This window comes from Lycorma delicatula, chromosome 2 (genome assembly GCF_047948215.1).
Source record: "Lycorma delicatula isolate Av1 chromosome 2, ASM4794821v1, whole genome shotgun sequence".
Taxonomy (NCBI): domain Eukaryota; kingdom Metazoa; phylum Arthropoda; class Insecta; order Hemiptera; family Fulgoridae; genus Lycorma; species Lycorma delicatula.
In genome coordinates, this window is record NC_134456.1 from 83,671,813 (window position 1) to 83,685,800 (window position 13,988).

Genomic DNA, 13,988 nt, shown 5'->3' on the forward strand with positions numbered 1-13,988 from the left:
TCAATAAAATGTCAGTACTTCATTATTATGAACTGGGAAAGTTTTGTGCTAATGGAGTTTTTTCCTAATAATAAAATTTTGTGATGAAAAAATTTCTAAGCCCAAACATAATCAATGAAAATGCTTACACATTCGTCCCAATATTTTGAAAACTTTTTCTGAACATTTCTGTGGTTATATCATAACCACATGGTCCCATTCATAAAACTGAAACAAAACTTAGATAAGAAATGAACACTATTGATAGTCAACGTAGTGATAAAAGTGTAAGATTAAATAATATTGTTGGATTCACTTAAAATTTTAACAGTCTCTAATATGGTTTATTCTTTAAGGAAATTCTCAAGCTACATATATTTTTTGGTCTTTCATCAACAAAATTTTACCACAGTAATCTGGATCTTAAAATTTTTTTCAGATAAAAAAACTGCTACTTTCCTTGGAAAATACTGTTTATTTTTATTTTCCTTCAATATCTTTTTAATTTTGACAAAAAAATGAATCAAATTTTTTATTATCACTTGATTTCCAGTTGGCTATATTATTTCTTGAATAATTTCGTTTCTTGTTAGTTATACTGTATATAAAAATCTATGTGTTTCATCTTATTCTAAAAAAATTAATATAGAAAATATGCTGACCAACCATAAACATGAAAATTAAATTAAAAACTAAATTTAATTCCTAAAAAAAAAAAAAAAAAATAACGCTAACACAAAACTAATCCAAACCTTTTTTCAGACATGTATGACCCTGTCTATCGCATCAACAGACCTCAAAATTCCTACAATATAACAATATTTACTATTATTAAACCAGACAACAAAGTTATTATTATTATTAGAAGCTGAATATTTTGTTTCATACTTGTTTGCTTTGTTTGATTTAAATGAGAAAAAAGTATTTAAAAAAATACTGCATACAGTATTTTTCTTAGTATTTTAAAAATGCAGAAATTATGAGATAAATAATCTATTGATAATGCATTATTATGTAATAAATTGAAAATAAAAAACCTAAGTCAAAGAAATATTAACCATGAAATGAGTTAATAGATAGAACTATATTATTATTTAGCAATACAGTTATAATAAAAATTCTATTGCATGAGAAATTTGTTTGAACAACACCAAACGCAGAAACATACGCTCTTTAATAAAACACATGTGAAAATGTAATGAAAAGATATGATATTGTAAACTGTTAAGAAGATTTTGTACACAATAATACTGCACACTATTAAAAATACTCATGCTTAAGCATTGCAACACATTAATTCAGTCATAAAAGAGAAATTAGTTCATTATAAAGTCCTTAAAAATGATGAAACTGTAATTAAGTGGAATTAAAAATTTTAACTTAAACAAGAAAAATCGAAATAAAATAATAGAGTGACAAAATTAATTTTTTACCTCACTCTTACACACACATATGAATGTACACAAAACATTTAATTTTTAACTAATAACAGACAAAAATTTGTAATTTATACTACATATTTTATCATCACAAGTTTATTCATATTAGATATTTATTTATTATAAATGGTACAAGAATATCATTACTAGCATCTATTTCTTAAATGATCAAACAAGTGCACTTGAACATGTATACACACACACACAAAGAGAGAGAGAGCTGGAGAGAGAGAGAAAGAGTGAGAGAGAGAGAGAGAGAGAGAGAGAGAGAGAGAGAGAGAGAGAAATATAAGATACCTGATTAGTTATCCAATTCCACTTTATAAAGAAAAAAAACTATGAAACACTCCACAGGAAAATAGTAATCACATCTATACAATACAAATATAATAAAAAAAGAACACGTACACTGTTATGTTAACGGCCTAAGTCACAGATGTTAAACAAACAAAAGACTGAACTATGCTAACGAATAACATAATATATAAACTTGAAGTCAAACAGTAGAGCCAACTATTTCAACTCGCATAAACAACATTTAATGCTGAATAAACTGAAAGGATTTTTAAATTCATTTTACAAGAAAATCACATTAATTTAATAATCTCCTTTATCATTAAAAACTGTAGTTCAAATAAAATGATCTCTTAATGATAACTCACTACTAATTCAGAAAATCAAGATCAATATATACATATAAACCAGATTTTTTCTTCTAAGCATTTTTAATGAAATCATTACAGGAACAACCACATCTGTCATATCAATCAGCTTCAACACTCCTAAAATAAAATATTTACTTTCACCAAACCAGACAACAAAATTATTTTTCTGTTAAACGAGTACTAAATTACATAAACCTGAATTTTGTTTCATATTTAATTACACAATTAAGTAATTAGTTACATAATTAAACTTTCACAAAATAGTTATTTTTATATATGGACTAAGGTCACTTCACTCTTTTATTTATAATTTTGTAGTTCTGTTCTGATCAAGGTTTTCTGCGGTTTTCCCTGGACTTTCAAGTTAAATAATGAAGCAGTTCATTTTTGTTATTCATGTTATAGCAAACCTAACAACTTTAATGTGATGAATTTAATATATGATGATGTTATCACATGAATAAAGTACTTATTTAATAATAGAAGTAACTGCTTAATCTAGCAACCTTTTCTTTCTTTTTCCTGTTTAGCCTCCGGTAACTACCGTTTAGATAATTCTTCAGAGGATGAATGAGGATGATATGTATGAGTGTAAATGAAGTGTTATAGTCTTGTACATTCTCAGTTCGACCATTCCTGAGATGTGTGATTAATTGAAACCCAACCACCAAAGAACACCGGTATCCACGATCTAGTATTTAAATCCATGTAAAAATAACTGGCTTTACTAGGACTTGAATGCTGTAACTCTCGACTTCCAAATCAGCTGATTTGGGAAGACGCGTTAACCACTAGACCAACCCGGTGGGTTTAATCTAGCAACCTAAAATTTGACAACCATACATAAAGGAAAAATACAATGATTTCAAAATTTTCATGTTTTCAAAAATAAGTAGTATGTAATTTTCAAAAAGAATCACACTTTACAGCTTCAAGTGTAGTCCTACAGTTCAATTTTTTTTCAAGAAATGACCCTTCTGCATGCCTTGCCATTAAAAATCTTCAACTATCTAATTGTATTAATCAAATTATTTCCTACATCCAAAGTTCTGTTTTAAAATATGTAATAATAGATTTGTCAGTGATTATGTAACTAATTGTGAGAAGTGAAAATAATTCAACAGATTAGTCAGTAAACCAGATATGAGTACTGCAAAACCTGAACAGTTCTCACTCATATTTTACTTGAGTTAAACAACAACATACTAAAGGAATGGAATGGAATGCAAAGTTGGCAGGAGTTTATTACTCCCTACTCCATCGCAGAACCTGGACAGAGTCCCTCGCTGCTGGATCATTCTAATCGGGCTTGTTTTTTTTTAAAGGGTTAATTTTAAATAGCGGGTCTAATTTTTTTTCAAGTTTTGTTTATTATTATTTTTAGTGTTTTAAGGACAGATTTAATTGCATTCCAATCCGTTGTTAAACCAGCGTTATCGAACCCATTTTACGGGCCGACCGCGGAAGGCTAGGCTTATAAAGCCTGTCCTCCCGACGTAATTCCCCTTCAGACCGTCCACTGAAGTCCTTTCGGTGCTACCTCTTTAATAGGCTAGCAGGAATACGCCACAACGGGGCACTACCTGTAAGGAGGGAGCAATGCGTCCCCTTTTCCGGAGGAGTTGCAATTGCTGGGTGATTTTATCTTACTGTAAGTTTTGAAAAGGAGAGGTTGTGTAGAAGCTCTTCATCCGCTTCTGGTATGGCTGCCCTTCAGGACGCATCTCTGCTGGGCTCTGTTCTGGACTCCAGTCCGTGATGTTGAGACGAGTATACCAAAGGCTTGCACATGTTAAAACACAGATTCCTACCACCCCTATTTAGGGGGCCCTTTTTTAACCCCCAGGACCACCATTAGGTATAGCTTCAGAGAATGAGATGAATGACAATTTTTGTGGCATGTGAAAATGCCATGCCTGACCGGGATTCGAACCCGGGATCTCCAGATGAAGGCAACACGCTACCACTTGCGCCATGGAGGCCAGCCATCCCTATTTAGATTACAAGGTTACATCAAAGGGTTTTAACAATTTTTTTTTTATTTACAGCACTAGTTATGTCAAAAAGAAACATTTTTTTAATCACTGTAACAACACTAGACCACTATAACAATAGTTTACTTATATATATATTATATATATATATATATATATAAACGAAGAATCAAAGAATTTGCATAAAAATTACATTTTGCGTAAAAAAAGGAAGTAAAAAAAAAGGGATTAATGTCACACAGTGAAAATGTTAATAGTTTTAGGAAATTGCATGTAGGAACGAGACGATAACAAATGATTGCAAGATGACTGTGAATTAATTAAAGAGAGTAGCACTGAAAGATCAATAATAAATGATGAATAAGTGGAAGAAGTAACAGAAAAAAATCATGGCTAATCATTAAATCACTATTAGAGAACTGCTGAGGATATTTTGATTAAGAGATGATTGGCATACAAATTTGTTCTAATATTGTTACATTCTGACAAAAATCTGCATAATCAAAATAAGGCTTAGGAAATGATAAATAATGTCATTAATACCATTCACTAGGCCAGCATCAGTACTGTTGGGACAGGAATCATGTTGGGTGAACATACTCAAAGATTTACAGATGAGTTGTAAACAAAAAGTAACAAAAATGTTAATTTTGTGTAAGATGGCCTTGTGAGAACCTGCTTCAGTAATTAATGAAATTAATACAATCTTCAAGTTTTTATTTCTAGACGATAAGCGGATAAACTTTAAAATATACTTATAAACGTATTTAGCAGCCACTTTACTGTAAAACAAAACACAAATATTTTGTAATTTATGATTATGATTACAAACACTTTTGTTTTTTTTATTTCAAAATGAACAGTGATTGTAAAGATGCCATTAGAGTATATTTTGGTCCACATCAAAACTCTCAAGCTAAGTTAGAACTCAAACATGGGACTTACAAATATCAGCCAGTGGATGCTGATATCTTAGAACTTAATTATTATTTATTTAGAATAAATATATATATTGTATATATAAAATAGATTCAACTTGATCCACCCAAATACAAAGTTAAATAAAATAAAATGACACTCACCTTATATTTTCATACAATCTCTACAATAGTGCTTTTGCAGCAACCCATATCTTCAGTTGTAAATTTTTTCTTTTTTGTAAAATATTTATGTTAAATTACATAACAAAACTCAAAATCAAAAATTGAAGTATAATAATTTAAAATACATAAAAAATTATTTTTTTTTTTTTTAATTAGTAAAACAGAAAGGTTATTTTATTTAATTTATAATACTTGACATCATATTTTTATATGTAATTTTTAATTTTAATAATTTTAACATTTCATACTTCCTTTAATAAATTTTTAAATTTTAATATTTTTTTAATTTTATATATTTTAATTTATTATACTTTAATTTTTAATTCTAAGTTTAGTATGTAATTTAACACTAAATATTTTAAAAAACAAAAAAAATCTACAACTGAAGATGTGGGTTGCCGTGAAAACATTATTGTGTAGAGACTGTATGAAAAAATAAGACGAATGTAATTTTATTTTATTCAATTTTGTACTTGGGTGGATCAAGTTGAATCTATTTTTATATATTTATACACTGTATAAATAATATGTATTACATATTTATAATATACATATACACACACATACACACACACACTCACCCACTCACTCATGCACACACACACACACACACAAATACACTATAATTATTAGTGCAGATGTGATATAAGTCTTGAAAAGATCAACTTTAGGAAAACATTTTTACACATGCGCGCGCGCACGCACACACACACACACACAAGGTGTAGCTATTAAATAACAAGACTAATGTTGCTACAGAAGAACTGTGCATGCACCAAATTTGTACGACTGACAGCTGTGTAGCATGAAGCCTTCTCTTACGATTGTAGCCACTCCAGTTTCTGTAGATATATTAGCCTGGCCGTGGCCTTCATTTGAATTACATGTTTTTCTACTTGGCCGAAAAAATTATAAGTGTTTTATTAGAGCAAAGAAATGTTGTGAAATTTCATATGAAACTTGGAAAAACCACTACTGAAACTTATTTTTTGTTAAAAAAAATGTATATGGCAAAGAATGTTTATCACATGCACGAGTTTTTGAGTGGTTTAGCGTTTGCAAGATGGCCGAGAAGACGTTGAAGATAATGTTCGCCCGTGTTGCCCTTCCACGTCAAAAATGGATAAAAATATTGAAAAAATTGGTAATCTGGTTCGATTTGAGTCAGTAAACAATTGTTGTCTTAATTCAAAGTCCTTGCTCAACTCTGTGAAAAAATAAGAAAAAACGACCAGAATTGTGCAAGAACAAATCATGGGTTCTTCATCAGGATAACACACCGGCTCACACTGCATTGTCTGTCAAGACGTTTCTAGCCAAGTACAACATCCCAGTGTCAGATCACCCACCTTATTTGCCTGACTTGTCAGCACGTTACCTTTATCTGTTCCCCAAGGTCAAATCTCATTAAAAGAACAAGATTTCAGACCACTGAAACTCATGAAGACCATTTCGTGAAAGAGCTCACGGAAGAAGATTTCCAGCACTGCTTCGAACAATGGAAAATTCACATGGAGTGTTGTAGAGATAGAGGAGGGGTGTATATTGAAGGGGATAATAACTAAATATGTATAAATTTAAAATAAAGTATTTTATAGTGTTAGTCTCGTTATTTAATAGTCACATCTCATATATAAATATAAACACTGCATGTATAGCAGTTTTGCTTACATAAGTTCATGAAAACATATAATTTCAGTTTAAATCTAAATACATTCAACAAACCAATGAACATGTTTTATCATATCATTTATTAAGATACATGATGTCAAGGCTTTTTGTTATATTCTTAAACCAATAAAGATAAAGTAAATAACAGCAATTAATTACATACAGAAATGTAAATGAGTTATTTAAATACAGAACAATAATAGTTTCTTTATATTATATATATATATATATATATATATAGTTCAAGCCCTAGTAAAGCCAGTTATTTTTACACGGATTTCAATACAAGATCATGGATACCGGTGTTCTTTGGTGGTTGGGTTTCAATTAACCACACATCTCAGGAATGATCGAACTGAGAATGTACAAGACTACACTTCATTTACACTCATACATATCATCCTCATTCATCCTCTGAAGAATTATCTAAACGGTAGTTACCGGAGGCTAAACAGGAAAAAAAGAGAGAGACATCTGCAATTACCACAGACAATCTGCTTTTTCAATATTTGTCCACAAAAATGTTTCCTGTTGTAAAATACCTGCAGTTTTAAAAATGTTTCTGCAATTCTTAATCTATAGGCACAATATAAATATAATATACTAAGAACACTTGACCAATTTAATATTCCTTTGGGTATATTTACTTTGCTTTAGCCTAAATATTATTTCGTTCCTAACATGATAGCAGTTGGCAGCACTGTCGCTATTGTCAAGTTTACAAAGAGTTGTGATGTACACGAACTGATGCCTGCCTGCCGACCGAACTAGTCAAGCCTGTGATGTGATACAAATACAATACCCACAAGTGGCCTGTTGAGGTTAGATTTGCCTTGCGGCTCATATATTTTCAGTTGAATTTTGTTTAACTACAAATTGTCTTAGGCAGTTAGTTTTGCTATGGATAAAAGGAAGTGTATATTTAATGATAAACTAAGACATGAGATTAAATCTCTGAAACAAATTTTAATTCACAATGAGAATGTCATGTTACATTTGTGGTGTATTTTCAATATTTCATCGGGGTCATGGAAACAATGAAGATCACATAGGGCCTGATAAACACAGAAAGGCTGTCACTGCAACCACAAGAACTAATTTGGTCAAATTCTTTAAGGACAAAACCTACAAACTTCAAGTAACTTAGATATTGCCACTAAAGAAGCAGCATTTGCATTTTATTCTACAAAACATGAACTTAGCTTTAAAGCCTCAGAATGTACGTCTATGCTTATTAAAAAAAAATTTGAAGATAAATTTTCTAGAAGTGCTAGAACAAAAACAGAGGCGATTATTTGTAAATGTTATTGCTCTTTTTAATTAGCAAAACATACTTAAACATATTGAGAATACAAATTTTCTAACTATTACATGCAATAGCTCTAACAGAAAAGAAAGAAAAATGATACCTATTGTGGTTATGTACTTTAACAAGTAACACAGAGTTCAAGTGAAACTGCTAGAGTTTAATGAACTTGCAGATGAAACATCTAAAATGCTCAGTGAATATTTGATGAGTATAATAAAAAAGCACTCATTACAAAGTAAAGTTATTTGCTTCTGTGCAGATAAACTTTGGAGTGTGTCAAGAAAAGGGCAAAAAAATTTGTTCAGAAAATTACAAATAAACCTAAAAAGGCAAATAACAAGGGTAGGCTGCTCTGCTCATATTGTTAACAGTAGTGTAAATAAAGCATGTGAAGAACTGCCATTCAACATTGTAGTACTCATTGTAAAATTGTATGAACATTTCCATACGTATACAACATAGGTGACTTCTTTCAAAGAGTTTTGAGTTTTTGGATGTAGAATACAAAAACTGTCACACAGCCGAACTAGGTTTTTGAGCATCATGCCATCTGTGGAACGGATTTTGAAATTGTTCAATCCTTTTTAGTATTATTTCTTGGAATCAGATGGAACTAATAAATCTAAAAGTTTTTTTACTTCTTTTTTTTGCAAATGTGGAAAATGAAGTTTATTTGATGTTTTTGTATGGATCCTTACAGTTGTTCAACAAAACTGTGTTAGTCCTGTAAAGTGAGAGATTTCGACTGCAGAAGCAAGTACTAATTTGCTTTCTAAACTTAGAGAAATCCAGTCATTACTTTTTGTACCATTTTCTGCAAAACAGTTTATTATCAAAATTAAAAAAAGATGGTTTTTGAGTAGTGTTTCGTCTTTTTACGCATCTGCCATCAATTATTTGGATGAATGGGAAGGTAGCTTTGTTGGAGTAAATAAATTTTCATGGATTAGTTTAAAATGTTCACTTGATGGCCACAACTGGATAAGGCAAGTAATTCTGTAAACATTAATGAGAATTCTATAAACTCTGATGAGCTAATTGATGAAAGAACTTCTGTAAACTTTGCCATTGAAAAACTCAAACCGCATCAAATAGAAAAAGAGGAAACCAAGAACCAATTACTACTGTACAGAAATGGCAATTAGTTTTTGAATACAGCATAAACAAATATGTTTAAATTGGTACAGTTTTGCTTGTGTTTGCTAGGAACTTCTGCTACAGTTGAAAGAGTCTTTTCGATAATGAATAATATTTGGAATGCTGGTAGGGGGAGACTGGAAATATAGAAAGTGATACAGTTAATTTTAATAAAATATAATTGCCAAATGACATGTTCAGAATTTTATAAAATTAAAGGGGCCAGAGCTTTTTTGGATAATGTATTTCAAGTATTAGTGGTGATATAGAAGATGAGACATATGCAGTTACTGGACCTAATACAAGCAAACATACTTTGGTTTAATTTAATAATAAAATAACATATACATTTGTGTTTCTTTTCGTTATAATTTTTTATGTGTAAATTTACGCTACATAGCTCCAATTATTTTTGTTATATTCTTAAATACAAAGGTATGTTCTTATCCACTGTTTATCTTTTATCCAATTCATATATTATTACTGTTTATATTTAACAAGTAAATTCAATTCACATATTTAATATTAAAAAGTTGATTTCACAAAAAATTATTTAGAAACCTTTTACCATGCTAACATAACCAAGTTAACATGTCCTCACTTTTGGTGATCTGTCTGCTTTTTTCAAGGTAAAGTCCTCAGTAACACTTATAACATTATGGTAAGCCTAATTATAATTTATATTGTTCTAGTGTCATGGTTATTACGGTTTAATTTTTCTAAATTTTTAGTTTTTGTTTGACATAATTTTTTACTGACTGAAGATGCAGGATCCCACGAGAGTCGACTTTTGTTATTAGTTCTTTACATTCTGTGATTGTGTTTGGTGGTTGTTTTGTGTTATTTGGCGCAGTAGTAAATATGTTGATGAATATTTATATATTTATATGTAATATGAGATATTTAAGACAATAGAGATCAAATGTTGTAAGTGTGCTAATCCAATTAACATAATACTGATTCTTTAGCACTCTTTTGGAATTTCCTCCCCCAAAATATTTCTATTTCCTTTTAACAATATATACTTGTAATATTGTGCAATAGCACAGTTCATTAAAAATACATGTATATTAATAATTAAAATCAAAATTAAAATTAGTATTTTAATTATTTTGGAGAAATGAAACTATAATTAAAAATTCATATATTTATAAATATAACATTTATTATAAATCATAATTACAATTACTTTTAAATGTAATACAATATTTATTTTAATAAATGATAATTGTACTACAGAATGAAACTCACAACTTCCTCACCCTTATATCGGTGTCACCGTAGAAATTCACATAAGTATCCAACAAACTATATTAGTCATCATTAAAGATTGTATAACTGTTATGTATAATTTGTAAATTTAACAAGTGCTTATGTGTTATACAGCAAACCAATGTCAGAAGCTCTTAATGCTTTGTACAAATCCTATATGTTGGCGTTTGACCAAAGTGTACAATAGTGAGACTCAACATTCCACACTTTGTAACTAATCAGTCCTGGTTTTAAGATTTACAGGGTTCCATATAGTATTCTCTAACCCACACCTTGTTAAATAATTAGCAGTAAAAAAGAGGTTTAAAACAAATTTACTCACATTGTATTAGAAGCCCTTGTACAATTGTACATGGTACAATGGCGAAAATAATGTAGCTTTTCAGTGGGCAAGCCCTACCAATTCAGAAGAAGGTCAGTTCTTGAAAGAAGTTATCCCATTTACTACAAATATAAACACGGAAAGATGTTACAGAACTTCTAAATTCATTATAATACATTTGAGATTAATACTGAAAACCAGCCATCAGTTATTCTACACTGAATTCTATGGAATTATACCTGGCAACTTTTGAGCCTTACAATTTGTTTTAAAAATCAAGACAATTTATTCAGACATCCAACAATTATCTTGGAAATATATCTGTGAATACACTAATTTTTGCAAATGTGAACCAAATATTCAGAGGAGATGGTAAAAGGCCTATAACAACTCTTACTCTGATCTTTGATAAAAAGTATTATAAGATATGGTTTATGTACATTTATTTATTCAAACATTCAAACCCTGCTGCTTTTATCAATTGGGTTCACTGACAAAGTTTCTTTTTTTTTACAAATAAAAATATTATTACGAAAACCTACTACTTTTAACTCATAGTAACTTTTATATCTGCAAATGCTACCATGTAACAATATCTATTATTCACTTAAATTTCATGTAAAAACTTAATCTGAAGACAAATAATTTTATATTAATATATTTTTAAAACTAATTCTTTTTTAATTATAGATTTTCTATAGTTAGCAAAATTATGCAATAGTTATATCATGGCATTGTAAAAATTTACCTGGTATACATTCTAAAAATCTCTAAGAAAGATGTGTTTTTAAACACACACGTCTGACCACACACATCTTTGTTAACTAAGTTGTGCTCTTAACTGCATAATTTTACCATTGTACCACGAAAATATAAAATTAAACTATGCTACGGAGATAGGGAAGCAAACGGTAAACTAACCCAACCTTATTTAACCACAATAAAAGGGGTAACATTTGACTAAATTATTAAAAAAAAAAAATGTTTCAAGAAGCTATTTAGCTTGTTCTCAAATGAACAATTATAGCACTAAAATGTAAATCACCAAGCAATCGATCACGAATCCTTGTAGTTAACATAACTGATCGCAATCATCCACATCGGATTTACCAAACATATGGTAGTAAAAAAAAAAGAAAAACCATATGTTAAAATGAATTCATAAATCTAGGGGCAGCTAAATAAAATTACGATAATATTAACGCAATAACACCGATCACAAATGGGGAAAACCATTTACTGTCAAACGGGTGCGGTATTATACCCAAATAGCAAACAAATAACCTAAGAATTTATGTAAATTAAGAAATTATGTACGAGAAATGAGAAGACAAACGACAATGATTTCAAATATTTATAAAATAGTCTAGAGTAATTATTTCAACATTTTAAAATTACAATCGGCGGTCTTGCAAACAAACCCAACTGTAAATCTAACGATTGTCAAACATAAAACCATTCGCAACTGCCAAGCATAATTATTTATAATACAGTTATTACAACTATTAGACTTGAATGAATCTCTTTAGAATTGATCAATCATACCAAAGATTTATCCATTAAATTAAATTACAACTAAACCAGAATGTATTTGTAAGAAGAACTAACCTGACAACTCCTGAATTCACAGCCTTCCTTATTTCTTGCAGTTAACAGATGTAGCGGTTGGCGTGTCATGAAACTGTAATTACTACTTCAAATAAATGATTGATAATTAAAATTGTATTTAGTTCATCGCCTGATGAATTCTGAATACATTATTTTTTAATACTAAGTGAATAATTTCAAACATTTTACATAGACGCATTCCGTAACTAAAGTTGGATGAACTAAAATTGTATTTGCGTTATTTATTATCATTTACTGAACAGCAGCATGGAGTGGTGGTCAGTGAACCCAGTGTAATACTGATAAACTTATAAATAGAGATTAAATTACTGGAGTTTCCAGTTTAAACGTCACATTTTTTGAGAATCTTGCTTTCCAGTTAGCAATGTTAAATTGTCATATCACGTCGGCTTCATATTCGAAACCATGCTGTTTGGTATGGGTTATTATAATTATGAATTACATTATTTGCGTTTCTTCTGTAATTAAACTGTTAATCAAATCGGTAATTTGGAGCCAAACACAAAACGATGTCTTTCGTAAGACAGATGCAAGTAATTTATGATCGGTCATATCTTGGTTTAACATGTGAGATATTAACAATATGAAATTTATAAATATCCTAAACTAGACAAAATAATGTATAACGGTAACATGACAATATAGAATATTTTACACCTCATACTAAAAGTATTTCTTTACCACTTTAAGATTGGCGCCTTTAAAAGTCTCAATGATAACTGTATTAATGAAAGAGCTTCATAATTAGTTCCGAGAAGATTTTCCGTTTCTACATTCCGCGTAATTTGAAAGCAAGTCGTTAATTTGTTTTTATCAAATAATATAAAAAGCCAAAATGTTCATGTTTTCTTTTGCTAATTATTCACATGCTAATCAATGAAAGACAAATTGTCGACATTATTATAAATTATTTACTGAAAGCTAATATTCGTAAATTCTTCCATTAAATTTTGTGATTTGTTTAAAAGTATTTTTAATTTCTCTTTCCTCGGCGTCTAACGTAAAATTTGGGAATTTCTTCATGAACATCATACAAACTTCTTAAAATCTAATTTTGTTCTGTAACAATAAATTGTAAATCTAATTTTGTTCTATCTGAAAATCAGATAGTTCTACATAATCATGTATAGTTTAATAATTATGATATTCACAGTTTTGTCAGACTGTTTTGGTTTACGAAAAATTTGATTAATAATCAATCAGATATTGAAAAGCTAACTACATAACCACTCGTAGCTGAGGTATATAGTTGAATTTTTCTTTAACCGATTCAGATCTCTTTATATCCTATGTAATCCTAATAAACTCTGTTTGGGATTTTAACATCGGTTTTAAATTTATTGCTTTATAAATACACAGAATAAATAAAGAGTAATATAAGAATTTGTACAATAAGCCGCTCTTAAATGTTCACACTACAAAGAACCGATATCCATTTTAAATAAATCGAATGCAATTGATTTCAATG

General features: G+C 29.6%; 1 protein-coding gene across 4 annotated transcripts in view; it reads right to left on the reverse strand.

Annotated features, from left to right (window-relative positions):
• Golgin97 (Golgin 97) overlaps nucleotides 1-12,537 on the reverse strand; it is a 99,345-nt gene extending 86,808 nt beyond the window's left edge. Inside the window, exons 1-2 of one of the 4 annotated variants that reach the window (XM_075355657.1) lie at nucleotides 12,437-12,492; nucleotides 10,892-11,013 (exon numbers count right to left, since the gene is read on the reverse strand). The gene's annotated coding sequence lies outside the window, so the exon portion shown is untranslated. The other 3 variants (XM_075355656.1, XM_075355658.1, XM_075355655.1) reach the window with 3 other exon arrangements.
• Between the last annotated feature and the right edge of the window lie 1,451 nt (nucleotides 12,538-13,988).